The 26,688-nt window shown below is 35.2% G+C and overlaps 1 long non-coding RNA gene across 2 annotated transcripts in view; it reads right to left on the bottom strand.

The window, feature by feature from the left end:
- The window catches only part of LOC141373890 (uncharacterized), a 124,573-nt gene extending 98,332 nt beyond the window's left edge, over positions 1–26,241 (bottom strand). The window contains exons 1-3 of one of the 2 annotated variants that reach the window (XR_012380293.1): positions 26,178–26,241; positions 24,179–24,334; positions 23,696–24,005 (exon numbers count right to left, since the gene is read on the bottom strand). This is a non-coding gene — a long non-coding RNA (uncharacterized lncRNA). Of the gene's footprint in view, positions 1–23,695; positions 24,006–24,178; positions 24,335–26,177 lie in introns of those variants that run through there. The other variant, XR_012380304.1, reaches the window with a different exon arrangement.
- Positions 26,242–26,688: the final 447 nt, after the last annotated feature.

Below are 26,688 nucleotides of genomic sequence, written 5' to 3'. Positions count from 1 at the left end.
TCGGCTCAGGTCATGATCCTGGAGTCTCAGGATCGAGTCCCGCATCGGGCTCCCCGCTCAGCGGGCAGTCTGCTTCTCCCTCTGACCCTCCCCCCTCTCATGTGTTCTCTCTCTCTTTCTCTCATTCTCGCTCTCTCAAGTAAATTAATTAATTAGTTAATTAATTAATAAAAATTTAAAAAAAAATCTATCCTTTGGGCGCCTGGGTGGCTCAGTTGGTTGGGCAACTGCTTTTGGCTCAGGTCATGATCCTGGAGTCCCAGGATCGAGTCCCGCATCGGGCTCCCTGCTCGGCAGGGAGTCTGCTTCTCCCTCTGACCCTCTTCCCTCTCGTGCTCTCTATCTCTCTCATTCTCTCTCTCTCAAATAAATAAATAAAATCTTTAAAAAAAAGAAACATTCATATTTTCCTGTTTGATGAAAGTTTGTGGTTAATAAACCTGGATTAAGAGTCAGCAAATTATTTTCTTGGATTTTCTCTTTCTCAGGTTTCCCATAGAAAGGAAACAGCAAATGAACCTTCCCTATAGCCAAGTGCTGTTGTTTTAAATGATATGAAGAATTATAAAGAAAGGGTTGTTTTTACTCATATGCTTCATGTCATCCATTAAATGACACTTGCTTGATAACCATAAAATTTTATAGAGGACACTATTTTATCTTCACACTCTTTATTGAATAGCTAAATACTAAAACTACTATTGCAAAAACTTAATTTTTTCTTATGTAACAAAACAATGAGATATTTTCATAACTCCAAATAATGCCTTTTGCCTGGTTTCATTTGTTCCCTGAAATATTTCCTAGCCTTCTATAGAGAGTATATTAAAAAAAATCTATATTATAGTTTCAAATTTTTAAGTTAATAGCAACATCTTAAAAAACAGTTGACAAAACTACTGGTCATGATTTTTTCCTTAGTTATGGGGTCATTTCAGGATGAGAGCCAGAGAAATCAGGATACTTCAAGAAGAAAATCAATAGTAATGACATTAGAGAAAGTCCTTCTGGGAAGTAATATAAGATAAGAAGCCCCGATTAATTGGAAAAATTCCTATAGCTGGGGTTCTAAAGATGTTAGGTCTTTCATTAAAATTTTTTTACATCAGCTTTATAATAATATTCCACAATTTTAGAGCATTGTACATTTCATAGCACTATAGGAATGAAACAATCACTGTTATTCCCATAACACATGCATGCACACATGTGCACACCCATACATACATACATCACATGCATTACATACAGGTTTTCATCCATATCCCTTTCCACCCCTAGTGAATACTACTGGTTACCTTAAAAAAAAAACCAAACCTACAGCCTTCAAGTTCAACTATAGTCATGCAGGGAGAGAATTCTTGACCTTACACAGCAGCATTGTGCAACAGAATTTTCTGTGTTGATGGAAACATTATATAAATGTGCTTTAAGACTATAGCTGCTAGCTTCATGTGCCTATTGAGTATGTGGAACATGGCCAGTATGACAGAAGAATGGAATTTTTAATTTTATTTAATTACCTTAATTTAAACTAAAATTTACACAGTGACATGTAGCTAGTAGCTACCATATTGACAGAATAATATATAGACTCTAGACTTCTGTTCCTTTTGATTTCCCCAGGAGTGAGTTCCTGCTTTACTGCTCTATCACAGTTGTACTTTACTCTAACTGCACATTAGATTAGCCCAGGGAGTTTTAAAAATATCAACTTTTTAGCATCACTTTGATGATTTTATTGTGAATCCAAGGTTCAGAATAATTACTGTAGCTGAAGTGTGGACTCACAAATCTTTCCTTATCTCTATTAGTACAGGTACAACCCATTTAAACTAGAAGTTATTCAAAGCTTTGTGATAACAGGATGAGAATAGGCCCAGAGGATACATCCATCCCAATCAGTAATTCGCAAAATGTGTTTAATAGGACAGTAGACTCATAGGATGCTAGCAGAAGTTTTGTTATCAATTAATCTGGGATATTTGTGGTAAAAGAAGTCAAATGATTTTCTTTACTGTAGGATTTCTCAGAAAGTATACCTGCTAGTATGTTAGGAAATTCTAAGAAGGATAAGTTGTGACAAGATTGCTTTTTTTTTCCCCATAATTTACATGGCCAGGTTGTACTGTGGGCCATTCTTCTAGAGTAGGTGTTTTGCTAATTAGACTTTGGAAAACAACAATATTGATTATGTGATTTATGAAGTAAAGACATCCTCCTATTGCTAACCTGGGAAGATCAAATTTGATTTTGTTAAGGGAACTAGCAAATTTATTTATTATATTTATACTAGTTTATTTTTAGCTGGCTCCCTTAGTAGACATTGTGTGATATTCAAATTCTTGGTTTCAAGTGAGGCCTCTAGAGTCAGATGGCCCAAATTCTAATATTACTTCCACCATTTTCAAGAATTGTGAAGGATCTGAAATTTTACCCTCCTTGTAAGCTAACAAGTTAGACATAGTGTCATAGATGCTGGCAGAAGGATTAAGCCGTCTAGTCAAAAACAGATTTATCATGCAAGGCACAGCAGACATCATGAACTCCCTGTTCACATCAATTCCTCTTGATCCCAAGTACCGTGGGTGTTAAGCAAAGAGGCCCAAGTAGATGCTACATGCACAACATGCTTGGTATCACAGTGAGGAACTGAGAGCTTAGGAGGCCCCTGTCTTATGAGTGGTTGTTGTGATACCTGCCCAGTCTTCACCCTGTAGGGAGACATTATCTTTGTTTTCCTAGTCTGAAAACAAATCTGCTCTGGAGGAAGACAATGCTATTTCTATCTTCCAAGGCTATTTGCTATACCAACATCCTTGAATAAATAGTCTAGAACAAAAACTATCAACACCTCTCCACAAAATGTATGGAAATTCAGAAAACTGATGGAGAATTGTTTTCTGACATTATTCACTAGCTGCATTACATCTCTAAGTTTCAGTGAAAGTAACAATTGAAGTAAAAATCATGTCTCCTTCCGTAAATTAAATAAAGTGTTCCAGTACTAGTAAATAAAACTCAGCTTAGCAAAATAAATAAATAAATAAATAAATAAATTTCTATAAAATTTTACAAGGAGGCTTAGCTCTCAGTCTTCTAATTTTGTTTAACAATGTTAATTTATTTATTATCAAATAATTATATTATTTATATTATATTTTTATCAAAGATAAAATGTCATTTTCCTGTTGTATAAAAACTCCACCAATTTTGAAACCCTTTTTTCTTCCTTTTTTCTTCCCATTGTTTCCCAGATATGACCCAAAATCCTGGGACCTTACATGTAGCTCTGAGATTAAAAAGATGTATCTGGCCCAGAGTTTTCAGAACTCATCCATTGTGGACCCTTACCTAATTTGTGAAATCCCCATTTGTTCTCAGATATCAAAACTATTGTGTATTAATCCATGAAAATGAAAGATGGAGCCATGAGCCAAGAAACACAAGTGGTCTCCAGACGGTAAAAAAGAGCAAGGAAATGAGTTCTCCCCTAGAATTTCAGAAGGAATACAGCAATGTTGATACTTTGGTTTTAGGACTTCTGACCTCTAGAACTATAAGATAATAAATCTGAATTGTTTTAAGCTGCAAAATTTGCAGTAATTTTTTAGAGTAGCCATAGGAAATTAATATTGCATGTTTGTTTGTAAGCCCTGTCCAAGGACATGATAACAATATGGTAGCTAGGGTTTAAAAAATGTTCTCCAACTCTCTCTTCCATTTTTATCTTACATTCCATATTCTATAGGAGGAGAGGTAGAAAAGAAGCAAGGAATCCAGATATTTTAAACTTAATATAGAAAGATATCCATTCAGATGCTATTCAAGTTAGAACTGGTGGTAAGGGATGTTCTTGGTACAAGGTGGCAGTCCAATTACTGAAATATTCACTGGTACTCTGTTGGGTTGGCCTGAGGGAGAATACTACCCTGGTCAGTGCCATGATTTAAACATTTGAAATATACAAGGTAAATAATAGACATAAGAACTGAGGAATTGGATGTTGTTACTAAATTGCATTGATTCTTTAGATAGATAATGAGGAGTTGAAAGCAAATAACTGAGAACTGGAAACTTAGTGTGAGAACACACTTAGTGTGTGTTAGTAGAACTTAGTGGAAACACAAAGGAGTCTTATCCTATGCAGCAGTCAAACAGAAAAAGGTGAATGGTAGCTTAACAAATTCCAGACTAACTGTATGTAATTCTGTTTTTAATAAAAAGAATGCATATTTCCTATAAATTTGCATACAGGCGTACAATATTGTGTGTTTGTGTGTCTAAGTCATGCAGCCAACTTTGTGCCAGCTATTTATTATAGGAAAGCTTTGATATGATCATGACCATCAAAACTGTACCTACTATAGATGATTAAAACTGAAAAAGTCTCAATAAAACTATGAAATGTGGAAAAAAGAAGAAGAAGAAGAAGCTACCAAAGTGGCTGAACATTAAAGATCATTAAATGTTGAACTGAGGTAGGTCTGTTATGCCAAATTCAGGACCCTGTTTGGGAAGACCTAGGACCTGACACATGGTTTCAGAATGTCTGTTATAGATGTCTCTGAAGATTTTGACTCCTTGGATTTGTCTGGACCACTTGAGGCTAAAGAAGTGCCCCATCCTCCTCCACCCTTGTTAACAGTTAGTGCTTGTTTCAGGAAGAAAATACAGAATTTTTTTTTTTCTCACAAGGTCCTACTTGCTACCTTCCAGAAATGCCACCATCTTTTTCTCTGCAAGCCTATAATTGGAGTTAAGTTGCTGCATATCTCAGCCAAGCCCTGCTGGGACTAATGGGACAGCAAAGAGATTACCCTAAAGTAACTGTTGGAATGAAAGCATTTATCACTAGGAACTTGTTCAGTATACAAGATTTCACATCCTGACAAGACCCCCAGGGCATGGTGCAAGCTTACTGCTAAGACCAGATCTAGAAGCTTAGAAAACATAATGGCCACAATGGGTGAGATTAAAATGCCTAAATTGTTAGAGCAGAAAATAAGGGATTAAAGGCAGGGAAAGTGGGCATACTGGAATGGATATATTAAGTGAGGCCTAAAGATTATGTGAGGTCACTCATAGAATTATGAGAACATCCAGAGAATTATGTTCCATGACCTTAAAGACACATCATTCACCCAAGGCTATCAGAAATGCGCTCTCGAGAAAAATGCTTAGTGCCAGGCATCAATAAGAACTTCGGTTATGGCTTTCCATAGTCAGGTTAGGTCAGGGCTGATGGCAGAAAAGCTGTCATAGAACTTGCTGAAAGAAATGGGAATGATGATATGGTCTCAAAGTAATAGGAGGCAGGTGGCAGTGTTTAACCACCAAAAACCAGGGGGTTGTCTCACTGTAATGACAAATTTGGAGTGGTCCCCTCGGCTAAGGGCCCTTGACACATAGAGTCATGAATGATGTTTCAAAGACCACAGGGGTCAAATAAATGACAGCTAACAAAGGTACCACTGTATGTGTGTGTGTGTGTGTGTGTGTGTACAGTGTGTGTGTGTGTGTGTGTGTGTGTGTAGGTGATGAACACAAAGTTGAAAGCAGTCGCTCCAATAAAAATTATAACACCTTGCCCAGTTTCCAAATCTAAACAGATTTCAAATCTCAGCCAGAACCTACTTCCTGAACAGATGACCTGATCCTCAGAGGAAAGACTGAAATATCATAGCCAATATAGTAATTCCCCTAGTCCTCCCTCAAAGGGAACCATGGGGACTTACTTGAATGACTCTACACTAGGTTCAGAGGAATATACAGACATTGCAAGGATCATCAGATACAGGGTTCAGTTGACATTGATACCTGCGGACTTCAAGCATTATCATAGGTCCCTCTTTGAGTGAGAGTTTATGAGTGTCAAATAACAAATTAGGTCTTGGCCCAATTCTAGCTTCCAATAGGTCATGTAGGTCTGTAAATCCAAGTATTGGTCATCTAGAGGGTTCCCAAATGGATTTTTTTAAGATTAACACAGTTGGCAGATTTAGTGATGCCCACATTGGATCTTTGGGCAATGGGATAAGAACTATCATAGCAGTGGAGGCCAAGTGGAAGCCTCTGAAACCGCATGCCCCTCCAGTCAGGAGAGAATAGCACTGCCTTTTGGGAGTGGGAGGAAAAATAAAGATAAATGCCACTCAAGATCCAAGAATACAAAGGAATTGATTTTTATCATATTTCTATTTAACTTACTAGTCTGGCCCCTGCCAAAATTGAATAGATCTTGGAGAATCAGTTTAGACTACCAAAAGTTCTATTAAATAGTAGGACCAATCACAACTGCCACATCTGATAAAAGTATTGTTACCAGGGCATACTAATATAGCCTCAAGTACATAAGATGCAGTCAGGGATTTGGGGCTTTCTAGTCTATCCCAATCAGGAAAGAAAATCAGAGGCCATTCACATTCACATAGAATGCACCACAATATTAACTTAGTTTTGTCCCATGGCTAACCATTCTATTCTCTATCTTAATACATCATACAAAAATGTAGATTATCTGAACATTTCATAGAATATCATGCTGATTCATTACAATGATGACATCATGCTGATTAGGCAGGGTGAGCAAGAGGTAGCTATGTGATCTTGTCAAATTACATGTGCTTCAAAGGGTGGGAGGTAAACCCCAAGAAGAATTAGAAATCTGATACTTCAGCCAAAAAAAAAAAAAATTAGAGGTCCAATGGCCAGGGGTATGCCAATACTTCTCCTTCAAGGCAAAAGACAAATTACTGCATCTTACATCCCTTACCGACTAAAAACAACACTCAATGCTAGGTAAGTCTCTTAAATTCTACAGATAACATACTCCACACCTAGGAATGCTCTTCTGACCCAGACACAGGATCATATAGGATGCTATAAGTTTGAATGAGACCTGGAGCAAGAAAGGTCTTGGCACCAGATCCATGCTGCAGTGCAAATAGTCTGACACTCAGACAATCCAGTATACCATACTGTTGGAGATCACAGTGGTGGAGGAAAATGCAATGTAGACCTTACGGTGAGCATCAATGGAAAAATCACAGGACCCTCAGTTTCTGGAGTAAGGCCATGTCATCTCTGGTAGAGAATTACACATGTTTTAAAAAAAGAGTTACTTGGCATACTGCTAGACTCTGGTAGAGATGAAATGTTTGACTATAAATAACCAGAGAACCTACTTTATAATGAAAGACATGTGGAAGGAGCTCCATGAATATGGAATCCACAGTCTAAATTCACCTTCAACAAGATGGCACCTGTTAGAACATCAGAATTGCCTGGTATAGGTGTAGCCAAAGTAACATCTCAGAGTCAATACCTGAATGAATTGGGTAAGCAATTATAATTGTGAATGAACAACTACAGCAATGCTGGCCTTAAAAATATATGGCTACCAAGAGCTCAGAATCTTAAGAAATGAGAATTTGGGTCATACTATGAGGTAATCCACCAAGATCAATAGAGGTGACACCTCAGGGTGAAGGAAATTTATTGTGGTTAATGGTGAGTACCAATAGTAGCCTCAAGACCAACTGTAGAGAGGTCTCTGATCTCCTCCCTCTTCCAGGTTTCTCCTCAGAAAGAGGCCCCACCAATGTTTAAAGGAGCGGTTCCCTGAACATGTGTGGTAAAGTGAAGCTACGTGGTTCAAAATGTGGACTGTGCAGACATGGACATGAGACATGCAGATTCACCTACAATAGAGAAATTGCTGCCCACTTGTGATGAGTGTGACTAACTGACAGTCCCTAGCTGTTTGCTCATACAAGATTCACCTCAGATTTTAAGGCAGAGTCCTTTATGTTTCACAGTGGCCTTCAGTGACTGTGCAAGGTCTTGGGCAATAGTGTAGCCATTCTTTCTCCACATAGGACTCCTTCAATGCGTAATCTTTGCTCTGTTGCTCCACATTGGTTTAGCAAAGATTTTGTAGGGTCAGTGACAACTACCCATACCTAAACCTTCCTCCTTCTCTTTCTTTCCACAGGTATTTCTCACCTATGAGAAATAAATCTTTCACACATAACTTCATCTTAGCATCTACTTTCCAGAAGACCCACCCTGCCTCAACTAGTTAATCTCCATACTTTCTCTATGTAATTAAGGAGACATCTTTCAGAGGATTATACTAATGTCATCATATTGCAACTAGATTAGTAGAAAGCCATGATATGGGATTGGCAACTGTGACATGCAATTGTCTAATTATGGGGGCCAAACCTAGATTTTAGTATAGAATAGGTATATATGTGTATGTGTATGTGTATATGTATATATATGTACATATATATATGTATGTGTATATATTTGTGTGTGTTTATAGAAAGAGAGAAAGAGACAAAGAGAGATGATAAAGTAAAATATTTTGGTAAGCCTCATGATGTATTATCATATTGTCAAAAGAGGATAAAAAATAACAAAAGAAAAATTTATGACTGAATAATGAAGCTATTAGTTTTCAACTTGCTGGGTAAAAGAGTCATAATCTCATAGCTTTGTATCAACAGCTATCTTTGAGTACCCAAGAGAAAAATAGTGCTCATGATTAACACTTACAAATTGAGAGAGGTATAAATTTAAAGCATGGCAAAGACAGAAAAAGAAATATATTCTGATTTTAATTCTATTCCATGAATCATTTTGAGCAGAAATTTATAATTTCCAAATAATTGAAAAACAAATTAATACAAAAATTATTTTCTAAGATAATAAAAGAGCCCTTTATTAGACAATACAAAATTGATTTGAAATATGCTGGGACCAAGTGCTTATTCTTCATATAAAGTGAAAATATAATCTCTTTGTCCTCCCATAGCTATGATGAGAGTATAATTTATTATACTCAGAAAGAGCACATGTTCACAGAAATTATGCCCTTTATAATTCTGTTGGGCATTTTATTACCATGTCTTCAGTGATATGTATCATTTCATGGACAATTGGCACTTCAAAAGGTTCAAACATTAACATTTTAATTCATCTGCAGACTTATTCCAGAAATAAGCTATACACAACATGGATTCTCTATTACATCTTCCCTTGGGCAACTGTCAACTTCTACATGTAACTATTCTTTGTGGTTTTACCTTTTCTTGAAAATGGGTATTTGACATTTGATTATTCGTATAAAGACATTTTATTTGAAAAAAATAGAGTTGTGGATGTTGACATTATCAAAGGAGTGAATTAAATCAGGTTTTGAACAAAAGCTTAGTCAAATTATTTCCTGGATAGTCAAGAATTTTGTCCTCTTTACATTAAAAAATGAACATAATCCAGTATGAAAACAAAGCTGTAAGGGGCAATATAAAAAGTAACTTTCCTTTACACATATATGTTCCATAATAAAAAGTTTTTTGCTTTCTAGAATTTGATAATTTCCACATTAGAAATATAAATTTTAAATGATAGGCTTCCTATGGATGAATTATTTTTGTCCATCAGCTGCCTATTGATTCATTGAAGTTTGCATTTATGACAAGGGACTAAAGGTGTTGGGCTTATTTCATCAGAATCAGAACAGAAAAAAAGCAAAGTAGTAATTTACTTGAGTAAACTCTAGCAGAGAATGGTTATGTAAGAAGGCTACTGATCAAATCATTCTTCACTTCAGAGAAGACAGAAGTATTAATAAACAGGGTAGTTTGGCGGCTCATAAAGTAAATAAATCCTAGAATAAAAAAGAAAGTGGTAGAATTTCTCTCCTTAGAAATCTTTAATGAGAGAGATATTTTTCCTTGGTTATCTTTAAGTTCTACAATTCTTTGATTCTGGATGGCTGTGGTATTTATTTCTTGAAGATCATTTGATTAGTTTCCACCTACTTTGACAAAATGCTTCATGTATGCTACTTTTAAAAAATCAATGAACAGATTTTGTTTTTCAGAGCATTTTTAGGTTTACAGAAAAAATAAGAAGAAAGAATTCCATATACTCCCTTTCCTCTCCATTGCTACACCCATTTTCCTCTCACATTAAACATCTTGCATTAACATGGTACATTTCTTACAACTGATGAATCAATATTGATACATTATTATTAATTGAAGCCCATAGTCATATTAGGGTTCAGTTCTATGGGTTTTGAAAAATGCATAAATATCATGTATCCACCATTACAGTTTCATATGGAATAGCTTCACTACCCCAAAAATCCCATGTTCTATCTATTCTTCCCTCCCTGGAAACCACTGATTATTTTACTCTCTATGGGTTTTCCTTTTCCAGAATGTTGTATAGTTGAAATCATACTATTCTAACATTTTCAGACTGGCACTGCCCTTTCAGTGCTGGGTCCTCCATCCCTGCTTTGTAAATCAGCGTGTCTCTTAAAATAGAAAGTGAAGAATCTTAAACAGCATGTGCTTTATTACATAGATGATGCTTACATTTAAGAACCAACTTCTACAGATTTTATCCAAATGTTTAAGGATACTAATGATAATATAACATCAAGTTCTAGCTAGATGACCAAATATGAGTTTATTTTGAATCATAACCTAAATCAGTATGTGCTTTTTATACACTAGTGTACATTTTTATTTGGTATATTTAAGTTATTAAGAATTGTTTTTAGCTTTTTTAGAATCTGACATCTATGGAAAAGCATATTTTTCAATATTGAATATCATATACAACCTGAAGCAAAATATTGTTAATATGTCAGCTACATTATGTATAATCTTCTTTCTCAATTTTACTGTCTATAGTGGAATACATCATCTAATTATTGTTGAGGTTGTGGGATCTTTTTTAATTTTCATAATATTTTTTTGTCACAATTGTTTAAAATACTCCTTTACCCCCTGATTTTTGAATATGATGGTTATGTGAGACCGTGACTTTAATGACTCTATAAAAAAATCACTACTTTTACATTGTGCTCTGTTCATGAGACCAGAAGAGGAAGCCTTTCATGATCATCAGAAATTCAAATTATCTGTTTCACTCTATTAAATATAGAACCATGATAGTTATGTTATCTTTATCACTTTAAAAATATAGTGTAGTCTACAAAATATAGAAGTGCTGTAGGTGCTAATTTACATCCTGTTAATTAAATGAAATAGCTTCAGAAAGGCAGAATAATATTTTTTCCCCTTAAGTCCATTCCTGAAAGGGATTCCCAGAAATTATGGAGATTTGAGACTAAAAATTAAAGCTCTTTTGAACAAGACATCCTATGCATTCCATCCCTGCAATGAATGAAGCCAAACGTTGCTTAGCACAGAGATAGTGAAAAGAAAATTACAGTTAAAGTTACTAGTTATGTTTTCAGCACTATGACATCTACATATATTGCCTTATTATTTTTAAATATTTTACTTATTTATTTGAGAGAGAGAGAGAGCATGAGCAGGGGGGAGGGGTAGAAGGAGAGGGACAAGCAGACTCCCTGCTGAGCAGGGAGCCCAATGTGGGGCTCCATCCCAAGACCCTGGGATCATGACCTGAGCTGAAGGTGAGGCTTAACCAACTTAGCCACCCAGGCACCCGTATACTGCCTTATTTTTAATCTTCATATAAACTCTATAAAGAAGAATCTAGTATCATACCCATTTTACAGATGAGGAAACTGAAAAACAATAGGTTTACCTTTTGCAGACACAGCCCAAGAAAGAAGAGATATTCACACTAAGGCAGCAGTATCAGGACAGACAGTACTGAAGTACTAACATGTTGCCTACATGCTCTTTTACTGACTTATTTTCTTTATTAAATAAATATATTACAGAAAATAGATTTTAAATAATTATTAATTATTTCAAAGGGGTATTATAGAAACTATTCAGTTTCAAAGCAGATGAGGTAAGCTGATATAGTCAAAGGAGTAATATATCCTTTTAGAAAGCAGATTTTATTGGCTAGGTCGCATTTTCATAGAGCCTCTTCTTTAGAAGACCAATAAAGCTTCCATTTTGCTTATCATAAATTCATTCCTTATTTAAAATGGCATTAGTTAGCCATATATAATATTTAAAACTTAGATGGTTGTACACTTTGTTAACTTTCTGAATATTTCCAAGGTAGTGTTTTATAAAAATCTAATTTATATTTGTACAAAGATAAAAGAATTAATGAGAAATGACCTTGGAGGATCCTTGACAAATCAAACCGGGATTCTTATATGAATTTCTTTTGCTTTTTTTTTTTTCTACAGAATTTATCATTCTCTCTCTTCCTTTTATTTGGAGCCTAGAAATGTTAGGAAGCTTTGTGTATACAAACTTTTTAATCACAGAATCACAGATATGAGCTATTGTGATATACTGTGCCAAATGCTCAGAGAGAGACACAGATCTATGGCTTTGTTCCTGTCTTCAATAAGTTTATCATTTGGTGAATAAATAAAACAGAAGTGACAACAAAATGCACATATGAGAAGTAAGCTTTTATTCATAACTAGGGTCTGTATATTGTTTTCTGCAAAAATCCATATATTAAATATTTTAGGGTTTATGGGTCTTATATGGTCTCTTATATTTATTTAAAAAAATATCTCTTTTAAAACATAAAAGCTGTGCTTATCTCTTAAGGTATATAAAAAAAGAAAAAGAAAAACAAACAAACAAACAAACAAAAAAAACAGGTGGCAGACCAGACTTGGCTTGTGAACCATAGTTTTGTCCATATCTGACCCGTAGCAATATATTTATAACACACTGCATTTCTACTGTTAACAATGGAGTTACAGACAATGAACTAATTTAATAATTTTTTTCACTTATATACAACACAAGAAACCTACATATTAATAATAAAATCTTCCCCATTGGAAGTTAGACTACAGTAAATCTAAACTCTTCAATATACTGTCTTGAATTAAAAAGTTAGTAAATAAAATCTCTGTGTACACACACACACACACACACACAGAAACCTGTTACAAAGCCTCAGGACAAAAGTTTTCTCTTTACCCCAGAGGGAACACTCCATGACTCTTGTACATAAATTTTCTGCTCACTAGTATAGTTCCTTTATGATTTTGTTCTGATTTCCCTGTCCACCCTCTGTTAGAATCAATAAACTAGAAATTACAGAAAATCTCTAATAAATAGACCTCTTACAATGGCCCAAGGAGAGTTGTCTAAAAACAGAAAAAGAAAAAAAGAAAAGAAAGTCTCACAAATGTAAATAAAGCTGTACTATAAACTACAGTAAAGTAAAATAGAAAATGTTCATATTGGTGACTCTATTCTAAAGCAAAATTACGTTCAATAGCCTCTTTGAAAAGATAGGAAAGTAGCCAATAACTTTTAGAAAAACTCTTATTCAAATACTTAGAATTGTAACATTTGAAGTTATGATAAACCCAGGAATAATCTTTGAATTCTTTTTTTTTTAAGATTTTATTTATTCATTTGACAGAGAGACAGCGAGAGAGGGAACACAAGCAGGGGGAGTGGGAGAGGGAGAAGCAGGCTTCCTCGTAGAGCGGGGAGCCCGAGGAGGGGCTCGATCCCAGGACCCTGGGATCTTGACCTGAGCCGAAGGCAGCCGCTTAACGACTGAGCCACCCAGGCGCCCCTAATCTTTGAATTATTATCTCTCTACATCCATTCAAACCTTCCATCAATGTCTCTCTGAATATATATTTCCAAATTCATCTTCCCTTCTCCATTTCTACCACTATATTCTAGATTGTCTCTTGTTGGAACAACTGCAACTGTTTCCTAATTGGTTTATCTGACTCAGGTCCTCTCTTAGACTCTAATTCATCTTCCACTTATCCATCAGAATTAAATTTCTAAAACAATGATCTGATCCTGTTGCTTTTCACCTTAAATATTTTCAATGGATTTGCATTCCCAACCTCCGACTCCAACCTTCCTATTACTGCATTCCATATCTAGCTCAACCCCATCTTCTCTGTTTGGTCCCCACTAATCTTCTCAGAGAGGCTGTGTTCTGAGCAGCTCCTGTCTTCTCACAGACATCCCCCTACTTTGTGTGCTAAACTCCACTCCCTGCCTCCCTGTCTGTGATCCATCCAGTCATTTTTCAACACAAAGCTAATTGCCATCTTACATTTTTGAAAACTTCTTTGACAACCCAAGATTGAAACCATTACTAACTCCCTTCTGCTCCTGTCATAGTTTATACAATTAGTGTAGCACTTGTCAAACTGTGTTTTATTTATTTGTATATATATCTTCCTTGCCAGACTATGAGTTCTTTTATGAGATTATCTGCTTTTGCCTTCAGATTTCTAGCACAGTCCTAGCACAAAGCAGGCACTTAATCAATGTTACCGAATTGAATTAATTGGCATTTGGGAGCAGGAATGTCTGGGTGCTTATAACCAGGACAAACAGTGTGTCCACATAAAACAGAAAACTGATTATGTCTTAGATTTATGGACCAAAAGAAAGGTTATTACTCAAAATAATCATTTTTCTGCTGATCAAGTAAAATTGAAAGTATATGTGAAGAGTTTAGTCATTTTAGGTTAAAAACTTTTCTCATTAAAATACAAACCCCCTAAGAGTAGAGTGAAATGTTAAGCTGTTATGAGATGTTTAATCTCAAGAGTTAATCATAGATCTGGAAGCAGACTAGAGGTGAAAGGTAAGAAAAAGGATTTGGAGAGTCCTAGACTTCTTTATAAATTTTGATGGTGAATTTTATGTGCCAACTCAGCTAGGCCATGGTACCTACATATCTGGTCAAAAACCAGTCTTGATGTTTCTGCGAAGGTATATTTTAGATGAGAGTAACATTTAACTCAGTGGACTTTGAGTAAAGCAGATTACCCTCCATCATGTGGGTATGCCTTATCCAATTAATTGAAGATTTTAAGAGAAAAAAGATGAAGCTCCCTAGAAAAGGGAATTCTGCCTCCTGACTGGACTGCCTTTGCATTGGAGCTGCAGGATCAACTCTTCCCTGTCTCTGTTTCTGTCTGTCTGTCTGTCTCTCTCTCTCCAAATATATAAATTTTCTTAATATATATATATATATTAATTTGTTTAAAGAAGGGGAGAGTAGGTTACTGGCTACTCAAAAGAGCTTTTTAAAAATATTCACTACTACAGCCAGTCATGCACAAGCCTGATTCCCAATATAAGGCTTTTGAAAACAAACATAAAATGTGGGACCTCAAAATAAAGCAACTGTCAAGTATCATAATATGAATCTCAAATAACACATTTTACTTTATTTTACAGTTTCTCTTCTCAGCAATTGGCCTGCATGCATTATCTCATTTTTCTCGCAAGTGGAACTTTCCGTGTTGTTATGTGGTCAGTTTACAATACCTAAGGGAGAGTTACACATTTCATAGGCTGGGCTCTCAAACTGGCTAGGTGGCAATCCTGTTGCTAGTAGCACACGTTTGTTATTTTCTTCCTAATATGTTACAAATCTCTTAGGTTTCAGTGTTGTTTATTTTTCTAGTAACTGTTTTAGTAGAAACTATTCTCTAACCTCCTAATTTTTTTTAACCCAACATCATCTAATTGAAATGCTTTCTCATAACCAGTATTTTCAGGTATAAATTTTTATCATAGAATAAGAATATCTTTATGCTTTAATGAGAGCATCAAATTAGTTTCACCTGCAAAAGCAAAGCAAACGAGAGTTCTAACCAGAGGAACATTGCACTTTTCCTGTATTCTTAGCAGCTACATCTCCTGAAAGACACATTTACCCATACATTATATAATTCTCTGTAGCTTCATTTGAGCTAACATACTTTCATTACTGAAAAGAATTATATTTTCTTTTGCAGTCTATTTCCCTGGTTCATACAATCTTAAGACCAAAGTGCCTGGTAGCATTATGCAGTTCATTCTCCAGGATCCTACCCTCTGGCAGTGAACTCATCCAAGACAAGGATTTCTCGAGCTACCTAAGATTTCATACCATCAACCTAATAATCCTATAGATTTCCAGAGCATAAGATGACGTGTATGTGTGTGGAAATATATGCATATAAACATATATACATATTAAGCTTGTTAACTTATTACATATTTAATAGATTTAAGTGGAACTTTCCACTAAGCATTTTGTTCTTTTTCCATTTCTAACCAGAAGTGTGACTCCTCCCTGATATGGGGAGTCTCTTGGCTGTATCTTTTGCCAATATCATGCATAACATGCTTAGACATTTCCTGTGAATGAGAAATGCATTGCCTCACAGCAAAGTTAGGAATGTTGAATAGTTTAGTTTTAGAAAGTTGTGTCACATACTACACAGAGCAGTTTAATCCCACCCCACCCTCCCCCTACACCATTGGACCATCTAGAATTACATCTGCCATCATCGTAGTTACCTTGAATTTATCGACCACACCCACACAGGCTTATACTGGAATCATTTCAGGTTACTAAACAAATCATTTTGGAAATTGGTTTTAAAGGAGTCTCAGATTTCAATTCCATAATTCAGGCCACCTATTCATTTTTATGGTATTCATAATTGGATTTCAAGAGTTGTTACTTTTTTACTTCTACTGCCAACTTATCTACCAGAGTATCTACCAATTATGGACCCTTTATCCTAGTTCTTGACTAGTAGGATTCTGCCTTGATAGGAATTCTAGTCAGGGTTCAGTTTTAGGAAACAGAACACACTTTATTTTTCAAAGAAAGAGATTTAAGAGAGTGTTAGGTATGTAAAAAATTACTGGAAGAGCTAGAGCACAGAATTTTAGGCTAGCCCAAGCTTTCCAAAGGAGCTACAATTTCTGTCCTAGTCAGATTGATGGGAAATTGAGTAGCCAGTACCAGAACTTGGTTTTAGAACCAAAACCCATATGTGTTGTACTACTCTGTTTTGGCTAGGTCATGTTGTAAGAAAAAAGAATTCTTAATCTCAGGAAACAAACTGAGGGTTGCTGGAGTGGTGGGGGGTGGAAGGGATGGAGTGGCTGGGTGATGGACATTGGGGAGGGTATGTGCTATGGTGAGCGCTGTGAATTGTGTAAGACTGATGAATCACAGATCTGTACCTCTGAAACAAATAATACATTATATGTTAAAAAAAAAAAAGAAGAAGAAGATAATGGGAAGGGAAAAATGAAGGGGGAGGAGTCGGAGGGGGAGACGAACCATGAGAGACTATGGACTCTGAGAAACAAACTGAGGGTTCTAGAGGGGAGGGGGTGGGGGGATGGGTTAGCCTGGTGATGGGTATTAAAGAGGGCACATACTGCATGGAGCACTGGGTGTTATACACAAACAATGAATCATGGAACACTGCATCAAAAACTAATGATGTAATATATGGTGATTAACATAACAATAAAAAAAATTAAAAAAAAAAACTAATGATGTAATGTATGGTGATTAACGTAACATAATAAAATTTAAAAAAGAAGACATTTGGTAAAATCTAAGGAAATTTGAATAATATGGGCTTTAGTTAATAATAATGTATCCACAGTGGCTCATTAAGTGTAGCAAATGTGCCATACCAATGTAAGCTGTTAATAATAGGGGGAAGCCAGCTACAGGGTAAATGGAAAGTCTCTGTACTACCTTTGAAAATTTTCTGGAAATCTAAAACCATTTTAAAATTAAATGTTTATTTAAAATAAAAATTTAAAACTAAAAAAAAAGAAACCTCAAAATCTCATTGCATTAAAACAAAAAAACACAAAACTTTATTTCTTGCTCACATAAAGACCACCGTAAGTCATGGGGATTCTCTTGGGCAGCAGCTTTCTATGAGATGGCTCATGGTTGTGTCTCTATGTAAATATGGGGCTTGTGTGAGTACCATGGCAGGGGGAAAAACAGAAAACAGTTCAATGGTTCTTAAATACTTTCCCCCAAAAGTTACATATGTCACTTTTGCTTGATTCTCATCAGTCACAGCCAAGTCACATGGCTACCTCTGACTTCTAGTGGTCAGGAAAATCTATCCATACCTTGCATCTGGAAGGAGAAATATTGATGAGCAGTACTAGTGACTACCATAGTATGTCCTTTTAATGCTCCAAAATTCCATCTAACTGTCGCAAGAGACTCAAAGACAAGACTTCTTGGTGTTCATGACTGTCTCTATATGAGGTCCAGATGTGCTTGCTCTTAATCCAGAGATCTACATACTAAAGACAGATTATATGCCTTAACATCAAATTAATAGACATGAACAGAATTACTGCAATGAGCACTTCCACTTTATGAGGAGAAGAATGGAGGATACATAGAAGACGCTGGTCTGTAGCATTCCAAATTCCCAATGAACTTAGGTGTGGAAATATTCCTTCATTATGCCCTTTTCCTACTCATGAAGAGTATCTCCTCTGACTGTGGTCCCTGAGAAATTCTTCTTTTGACATTTTCCTCCTTGGTTATGCAACACCTGGGCATTGGGGAAAATGACTTTCTTTGTTGCAGAGCAGCTTTCTCAGACCAATTCCTGCTTGTACAAGTTTGTGAGCCAAAGGTTCACTTGAGGTCTTCAGTTAGAGATTACTTTTAGTTTGGTCTTTGTTTCCTTTGGTAGGAACCTCTTGAAAAATTTAGTAGACTTTTGACTTAATTACAATCAATAGCACATTCTAATAACCAAATCCACTGTTCCTCTCAGGACATTATTTGCAAATTTGTAGTATTTATTTAGTTTCTGTCTCACCAGCATCTCTCTTTTTTGACCAAGTTGTGATTCTGTATACCTTGGTTGTGGTAGCTCTGTGACTGAGATGTAACTTAATCTCATTTCCATGAGACACTTTAACGAATTAAAAGGTTTACTCAGCCACACACTTAATTGCATCTTAAATCTGAGATACTTTAATCCGTTCAGAGATTATAATAACAGATGTAATAGTTACACCCTTAATTTGATTCCTGTCATTCAAAGCCTTCTATTTTTTCTTTAATATGTTTTACAAGTATGTGAATAGTGAAGGCCTGAGAAATAGCTGCCTTTTCCAACCCTGGAAATCCCTAAGTTTCTCGTTTATTTCTATTCCTTTTTACCTCGTTTGTTAAATGGTCTACTTCTTTTCTGAGCTCATTTCTTTCATACACCTTCCAACCGCAGTCAATAGTAATTGATACACACTACTTATGTTCACTTTGCTATCTTATTCCTCAAGTACAAGATCATCTTCCCATGTTTCCTTAAAAGTCCATTTTACAAATTATTTTGTCAATGAATATTATGGACTATCAATTTTCAAACTCAAATAACAGTCTTCTCATCACTTCTGTCAAGCCACTGATACATATTTTAGGCTTTGTTATCACAACATTCTCAACCTGGAATCAGCATCTATAGTATTGACATTAGCCTAGTTCATGCTATGGTAACAAATTATCCCCAAATCATGGTGATTTAAAATAACAATGGTAAACAAACAAACAAAAATGATAGTACATTTCTTGCTCAGACAAGATTTACTATATATCTGAAGACTGTCAAAGGCAGTGATGCATGTGATGGCTTAATTGCAACTCCTTTTCAACACATACTTCTACCTTTGCTGTGGCCAAGAAAAGGAAAAAGGTAAAGAATTACATATCAGCTCTCGTATGCTTCTACCTGGAAATGATACATACCACTTTCTTTACATTCTCTTGGTCAAAGCAAGTAATGTGGCCCCACCTACTTCAAGAGGTTTAAGTGCAATCCTATCACATGTTTGGAAGATAAATCCTCAAAATATTGGTGCATGGCACTGATGAGTAACACAATTGTGACACAGGAGTAAGAAAGCTATTCCTGCTGCCTCTGTAACTGCTCTTCAACTACTACAAGTCTTGTGATTGGACATTGAAATCCTGAGTCTAGCTGTCTCTGATGACCCATCTGTTTCTGGGCACTCACAGTTTTATGGAATAAACAAAAAAATCCAGAAAGATGGCATCTACTTCTATTCTGTCTGCACAATTTTATATGAACAACATTATTTTATAGAATCTAATTTGTATTTAGAAACATCTAGAAGAAAGTCTGAGAAAGGTGGGTTTTAGCTTTCTAGAACCTGACGTATAGGACAGCATACTAGAAGAACCTGGACTGGAAGCTGAGGGCTAACCTGTCGTATGAATACACTGTTTCATGATCTATATCCTGTTTCTTCAAAGATTCTGTAGCTCTGTATAATCTTATCTCTGTCTGGTAGGGAATAGTATGTGATAACAAGTCTAATTCGCTTCCTGTGATATTTAAAAAAAATATTTGGCCTCTTCAAGTCTCCCTTTGCTCATAGCTAAATATAAGTACTTTCACTGTTTATCATAACATATATTTCTTCAACCTTTTGTTTATCCAAATTGGAATCCTTATAGCTTGTCAATAACATCTACCTTAAAAGGTAGATCCAAAATCTGAATATAATCTTCTGGAAAAAAAATCTGTAAAGAGAAAATATACAATGTTTTATCCTTATTATTCAAGTTATACTATTACTCATGGAAACAGAACTAGTCTGCTATCACCTGAAAAGTATCAAAATATTTTTCATCATTGTTTGGTTTTGCTTAAAAAGCAAACTAATTGGTAGGAAAATTGCAAATCTTGCTCAATATATTTGTATTTTGCATAATTTGAAAAATGATGATTGGTTAATTTTTGATAAGAAGATTGACAAAATGAAATTTTCAAGTGAAAGACTATCAAGTAATTAAGAGAGAGTGAGAGGCCTTTGGGAAAATTGAAAAATATATAGGCAAAAACAATCTATTTCATTATCCTTCTACAAAAGTATAAAATAAGGTAAAGCTGTTATACTGGCTTATATAATTATGACAAAAAATTACACTAATGATGAAAAGCAATTTTTTAGATCATAGATTCAGGGATGTTTTCAAACACTATGATTATATCCCATCTGTTATGTTTCATTTTTCATCTGTTTTTAACACTGTCGAATGTTCTCTCCTTGAAAATCTGTCCTGGTCCACTATCTATGACCTCTCCTTAGTGACTTATGAAGTCCCAGGGCTATAAATTCTGCCCATGTGCTAGTAATTTTCAATTTAACCTCTCAATTATGATCTCTTTGCTAAATTCCATATTCCAAAACAAACTTTCTACTTGACATCTTCATTTGATATGAAATTATTTCAACTTAAATGTAAACTCTAATTTTCAATCTCTCTCTCAATTTATTCCTCACCTACTCCTTCTTATTAGGGCACTCCACCATTTATTTACCCAGTATCTCAGGTGAACATTGGAATTAATTTTCTTCATTTTTTTTTAATACTAGTAAACCCTGTTGGTATTATTTCTAAAACATTCCATGAATACCTCCAGCTCGTCTCCATTTTTCTCTACAGCTACCATCTTGATTACAGGAAGCAGTTTGTAATCTATTGTTTGGATTACTGATTAGTCTACTGTTTTTGTAAGTTTTTTATCCACTTCTTTTTCTGCTTCTTTACAATGCACCCTCCACACAAAACCAAAAATATATTTCACAATTTTAAACCAAATAATGTCTTTTTTTTTTTTTTTTTTTTTGCCTTAAAATCCCAGCATGGAGTCTCATCTCAGGATAAAAGCCAATCTTTTTATGACCTGATGACTTCCAGAAGAAGTTATGGTTCAAGAACAACCAATCAATAATATACAAACAAGCAAAACTACTTAAAAGTTTCAGTGATTTGATTTTTTTTTTTTCCCTCCTTAATGCTATATATCCATTATGGGTTACAGGAGGACTTTGTTTAGTAGAGTCTCTCAGACCCTAAGCTAATAGAACAACCACTCTCTTGAATGTTGCCAGTTGCCACACAAGAGTGAAGAAAGAGGTTTGAAGAGACTTTGATGGGCAATTAAATGCTGGACCCAAAATATAAAAATGCCACTCCAGTTCACAATTCGTTGTCCAGAATTGGACAACAATACTGACATGGTCCCATTTAATCACAAGAAAGCTAGAAAATGCAATTCTACCTTGTGTCTGCAATGTACGGAAATGGAAAAACCAAAGTATTTCACAAACATCACTAATGACTATCAAAATATATATGATCCAACCCCTGTATTGTTTTAAGTATTCTTATTTTCAGAATGTGCTGAAAATATATTCTGTTATGCTAAAACACTGTGCTTGTTCTCATTTAGGAGACTTTTCAGTTGCTGGTCCCTTTTTATAAAATTGTCTTTCCTCAACTCTATGCATAGTTGCCTTTCTGTTATCATTCAGAATTTAGTTTAATATAAAGTAGATTCTCTAATCTCCATATTTTTTCATCATATCATTTTGTTTTAAATTCTTTGGCATACTATCTATATGAAATTTTTAAAAAGTTCTTTGTTTACAAATTTTCTCCCCCAGCCACCCAAGAATGTAAGCTTCATGAAAGTAAGACATTTTATTTTATCTCTTTTCACTGCTATATCCTTAGCATCTTTGGAGTGAATCTAATATGGTTTTTACATGAATGGAATTTGGATTAGCTCGGCATGAGTTGTTCTCTGAAAATGAAAGTAAACTTCCTGAACAACCATGCTAATTGAATAAGCAAGAGTCACAGGATGCAAAATTGAACACACATTTATTTTCCTCCTCGACTACCCATTCAAACCAGTTCTGTGGAACTAGTTATTTCTCCAATTCTGATGAAATTTGATGCACATTTTATATCATTTTTCAGTCTTAGATAATAAAATTTTTCTGGTTACTTCAAGCCAAGCAGTCTCATTTTAGTCAGTAAAATGTCCAATCATTTAATACTTCAAATTCATATGGAGTTTTACATTCTCACTTCCCTCCCCTTGGTCTTCAGGCCTGGAAAGCCTACAGTGGGACGAGGGATATGATGAGCTGTAACACTCACCTCTAACTTCTAACCTCCTCCATCATTATAACAGCACAAGGCTGCCTTTTAGTTTCTCTGGAGTTGGAGAACAAGAGAGGGAGAAGACAAATTTGAGGGTCAGGGGAGGTCATGTTTGCCTGATACCAAATTTTCTCTGGCCCACTATTGTCTATTCCTGATTCTCCCCAGACTTTCTAGACATTCAGAGCTGAGTTTGCTTTCATGACTTTGCGGAGAATTCCTTCTGTCGCTGGGGACCTTTCTTTGGCAGTCCCCTAATTCTGACTGACAGTGTGCAACAGTATTCTCAGCTCTGGTTTTCTTAATACAACTCAAAAGTTGCTTGTTTTCCTAAATGACCAATATCTGGACTATGAGAAACACTCTTACTTCCTTGACAAATTGGGCAAGGGATTTACAACATTGTTTCCTTTCCCTGATCCACAGGGAGAACAACTAGTTAGCTCTCATTTCTCACTGATATGCTTTTCTAGGTGTGGGTCTCATACTAGTATTTAACTGAAAAAGACTCCAAGAGATATAGGAAAAGCATTCTAAGTAGTCACTTTTAAGCTTCTACTGCTATGGAAGGGTGGGGAGAAATGAGCACAGCAGGCCAGGCCAGGCAACAAGAGGTTCATCAGTGGACAAGACAGGGTCCTTACTATCAAAGAGTTTGGAGTAGACAACTCATGTTTGAGTGCCTTGAATCACTCTTAACTGCCCCCCTTGTAGATTCCTTGACTTCTGGATTCAACACTTCCTTTCTCAGCTTTTTAAAAAAATATTCTTTAATTTTTATTTATATGTTTAACTATGGTCAGAATATCCTTGATAACTTTTTATAGACTTTTTCAGGAAAAAGTCATATTCTTTCAAACTTTTCATCATTTTCAATTTACCAATCCAGTATTTTTTGCTGGTTAGAATGGAATAAACAGTACTCTTTCCTCATATTGCTCTTTTAATCTGTGTAAATATTATCATCAAGGAAAACATCTTTTATGTTTTCAGTATGACCAGACTATCTATATTGGGCCTACTCAAAGTGACAACACATAATGAAGTAAGGAAGTTGTATCAGAACGTAATTCAGTTTGCTGCTTTCTTCACTGATAGAGTCTCTTTATGAAAAACAAATGCCAGCTGACCTAAACAATGTGTTGATGACAGGGGATTTTCATTCTGGCATAAGCCCCTATCTTGTTGGCCAGGTAACAGTTCATGGACTGGTTGTGGTACCAGATCACACTGTGAGAAGCTCTGATCTAAAGAATGAATGAATGAGTCAATATCACTTCAATCTGATTTTCCTTTCATCTTGCCCCCAAGGTAAATTTAATGGAGTCCTAGAAACGAATATACATAAAACCATTAATATGTTCCCAAAAGTCATATAGGATATTTTATAGGGGTCTCAGAAACTTTTAGAGCTACTCACTTTCTGAAGATCATGTCCAAAAACAAATTTATACAATTAATGAAGATCATCAATGTCCAAAGCAATGGTTATGGTAATATTAATGGAAAGGAACTTCTATGAAGATCAAGAAATCTCTTGCTTTGAATTAATTCCTACCTGTTAAAATAAATTTAGCTCAAAAGGAAATAAGAAAAAAGAATTCAATTTATTTTTAAGTGGAAAGATATGTTTAAATTTTGTCTCCAATAGCTAATTTCATTAAATAGCCTAGATATGCAGATAACAAGCTAAAAATAAATCTAAAAATTTGAGTCACTAAATCGGTCTTCAAGATTTGTGTTCTAAGAGCCTTATGACTAAAAGAAAATACCAGTTTTCTCAAAGTATCTTGGTTTTAAAGAGATCTAAATAGCAGTAAAGAAAACAGCAATCACCTGATTCTTGGAAATATTCATTTATTTAACTTTAAATATGCCATGCGTCTTTGAAAAAAAAGGTAAACAAGTCCCATGTGAAAATTGTTAAGATATTTCTTTTGTAATGTTAATGTTGCTGTCTTCATAAATCTCTGATTCTAGCCACAGCCCCTGCTCTCTCTGTCTTTGATTTATGTAGAAGCTGACCTGTGTCTAACCCTCTCTGGGGCCAGCCTCTAGGATTATGGGACTATGATCTGGTACATTCCTTAGAGGAAAAATTTAACTGAGAAATGTTTTTTCCTGACAAGTGATAAAGCCCTACTCTTTTTAGGTTACACCAAAGACAAAGGTGTGGTTAAAATAAATTGAGACTAGGAACACAGTATGAATTAAGGAGACAACTTAAGTAGAAGATTCTGTGTGTAAGAAAGCAAGATAAGACAAAGGAAGGGAGACAGCACGTAAATTGCCTGGAAGCTATCAATTCCTATTTTTATAAAGCTTAGACTCTAGGAGAGTAATTAGCATCAAGGCCAGATCAATTTTCCTAGACACAGTATTTTATTAGATTGCTACATGACAGCATACTAATTAAAACTGATTGGTCTAATTAGAATCCCATTAATAACGAGAAAGGTAATGACAGATATATCACTACATCCACAACACCTGATGAATCAAATGCTCCAACATTCAGGCAGTTCAGATACAGGTTTGGGTGGGTTTTTTTGTTTGTTTTTTTTTCTTTTTTGTAATTTGTTATTTTAAGAAAGGAAGAGAACAAACATGGTAGAGGGGTGATGGCAAGGGACAGCAAGCTCCCCAGTTCTCTGGTAGTGAAGACCTTCAAAAAACAATTAGTGAAAAACGAACACAAGAGAAAGCTTAAATAAATAATCATTTCAAAAAGTCAGGCTAAAGTAAGAATATAATGTACTTAGAGACTTGTAGGACAATAATAAATTCTCAATGTAATTCTGAAACAAGCTACCTGATTTAGTTTCTTACCTAAATACCATGGTAAAAAAAAAAGCAAAGATGAAATTAGATCAGTATAATATTTTTTCATAGTTATAATAATATAATCATAGTTTTGGATAGATTATGACATCAGATTCTAATCTTGAAACACAATATTCTCTTTCTGTTGTTTCTTAACATCGAATCACTGTTCCTGCCCCAAGAAAAAATCCCAATTATACATATATCAGCATACAGACTGGGAGGCTAAGGCATATTAACAAAACATATTTATTACTCATTGAATAAATACTATTGGGTACCTTCCCCGTGCCAAATGTTATTCTAGGTGACAGAGATATAATCTCTGTCAAGTTTAGTTTCATAGGAGGAGCAGCAGTGAAAGAAAAGAGGTAACCAATTAAAATGAAACAAAATAAAAGCCAAAAAAAAACTTTGTATTCATGTAAAACCTTATTCTTGACCCCCTTCAGCAGCTTCCAAGGAGTACCTCAGTGTTCTTGAGCTCCTGTACCCTCTCTACTCCCATCTTTCAGTTTATCATATGGCCTATCATTGGCTTGGACATAATTAAATATGAGCTATTCCTCAGGATCCAGGAATTTCCACAAACTTACCAAGTGCTGGCTTTCTGCATCTCTCTAGGACTCATGACACTACTTTTTGGCCAGTTCTGCCCTAGTCTCCTGGGCGCCTAGAACTCCTAGGTTCTAGCATTTTAGGGACATTCTGACTTCTACAATAACTACATGATAGATTTGGCCTATATGAGGTCCTATGTCTCTTTCTGCCTTCTTTTTTTTATTCAAAAGAATTTCTTTGTATTGAGTACTCTAAGTGGCTTGTAAACCTTCATTATATATGCTAGATTATTCTATGAATTTCAAAAGCTCTGTCTAGAATTTTTCTGTATTTTATTTTTCTTTCCATGATTAGATTGGGTCTTCAGGATAGAAGTGGGAATATTTTAAACTTACTCCCAAATCATCATACACCATCCATTCTCAGTAAATTCCCCTCCTATAGGCTTGGTCTCTTTTTTTCCCCAGATGACAAAGATAATATGGATTTTTCAACCCATTTCTTGGAGCAAGTTTTTATATAATTTATACTATAACTATGGGCCTC

Source organism: Callorhinus ursinus, unplaced genomic scaffold, assembly GCF_003265705.2.
Source record: "Callorhinus ursinus isolate GAN/ISIS: 27379988/994484 unplaced genomic scaffold, GSC_fseal_2.0 scaffold1, whole genome shotgun sequence".
In the NCBI taxonomy this organism is placed as follows: Eukaryota; Metazoa; Chordata; class Mammalia; order Carnivora; family Otariidae; genus Callorhinus; species Callorhinus ursinus.
Note: the sequence above shows the minus strand (reverse complement) of the source record. Positions and strands in the feature narration are given on the sequence as shown.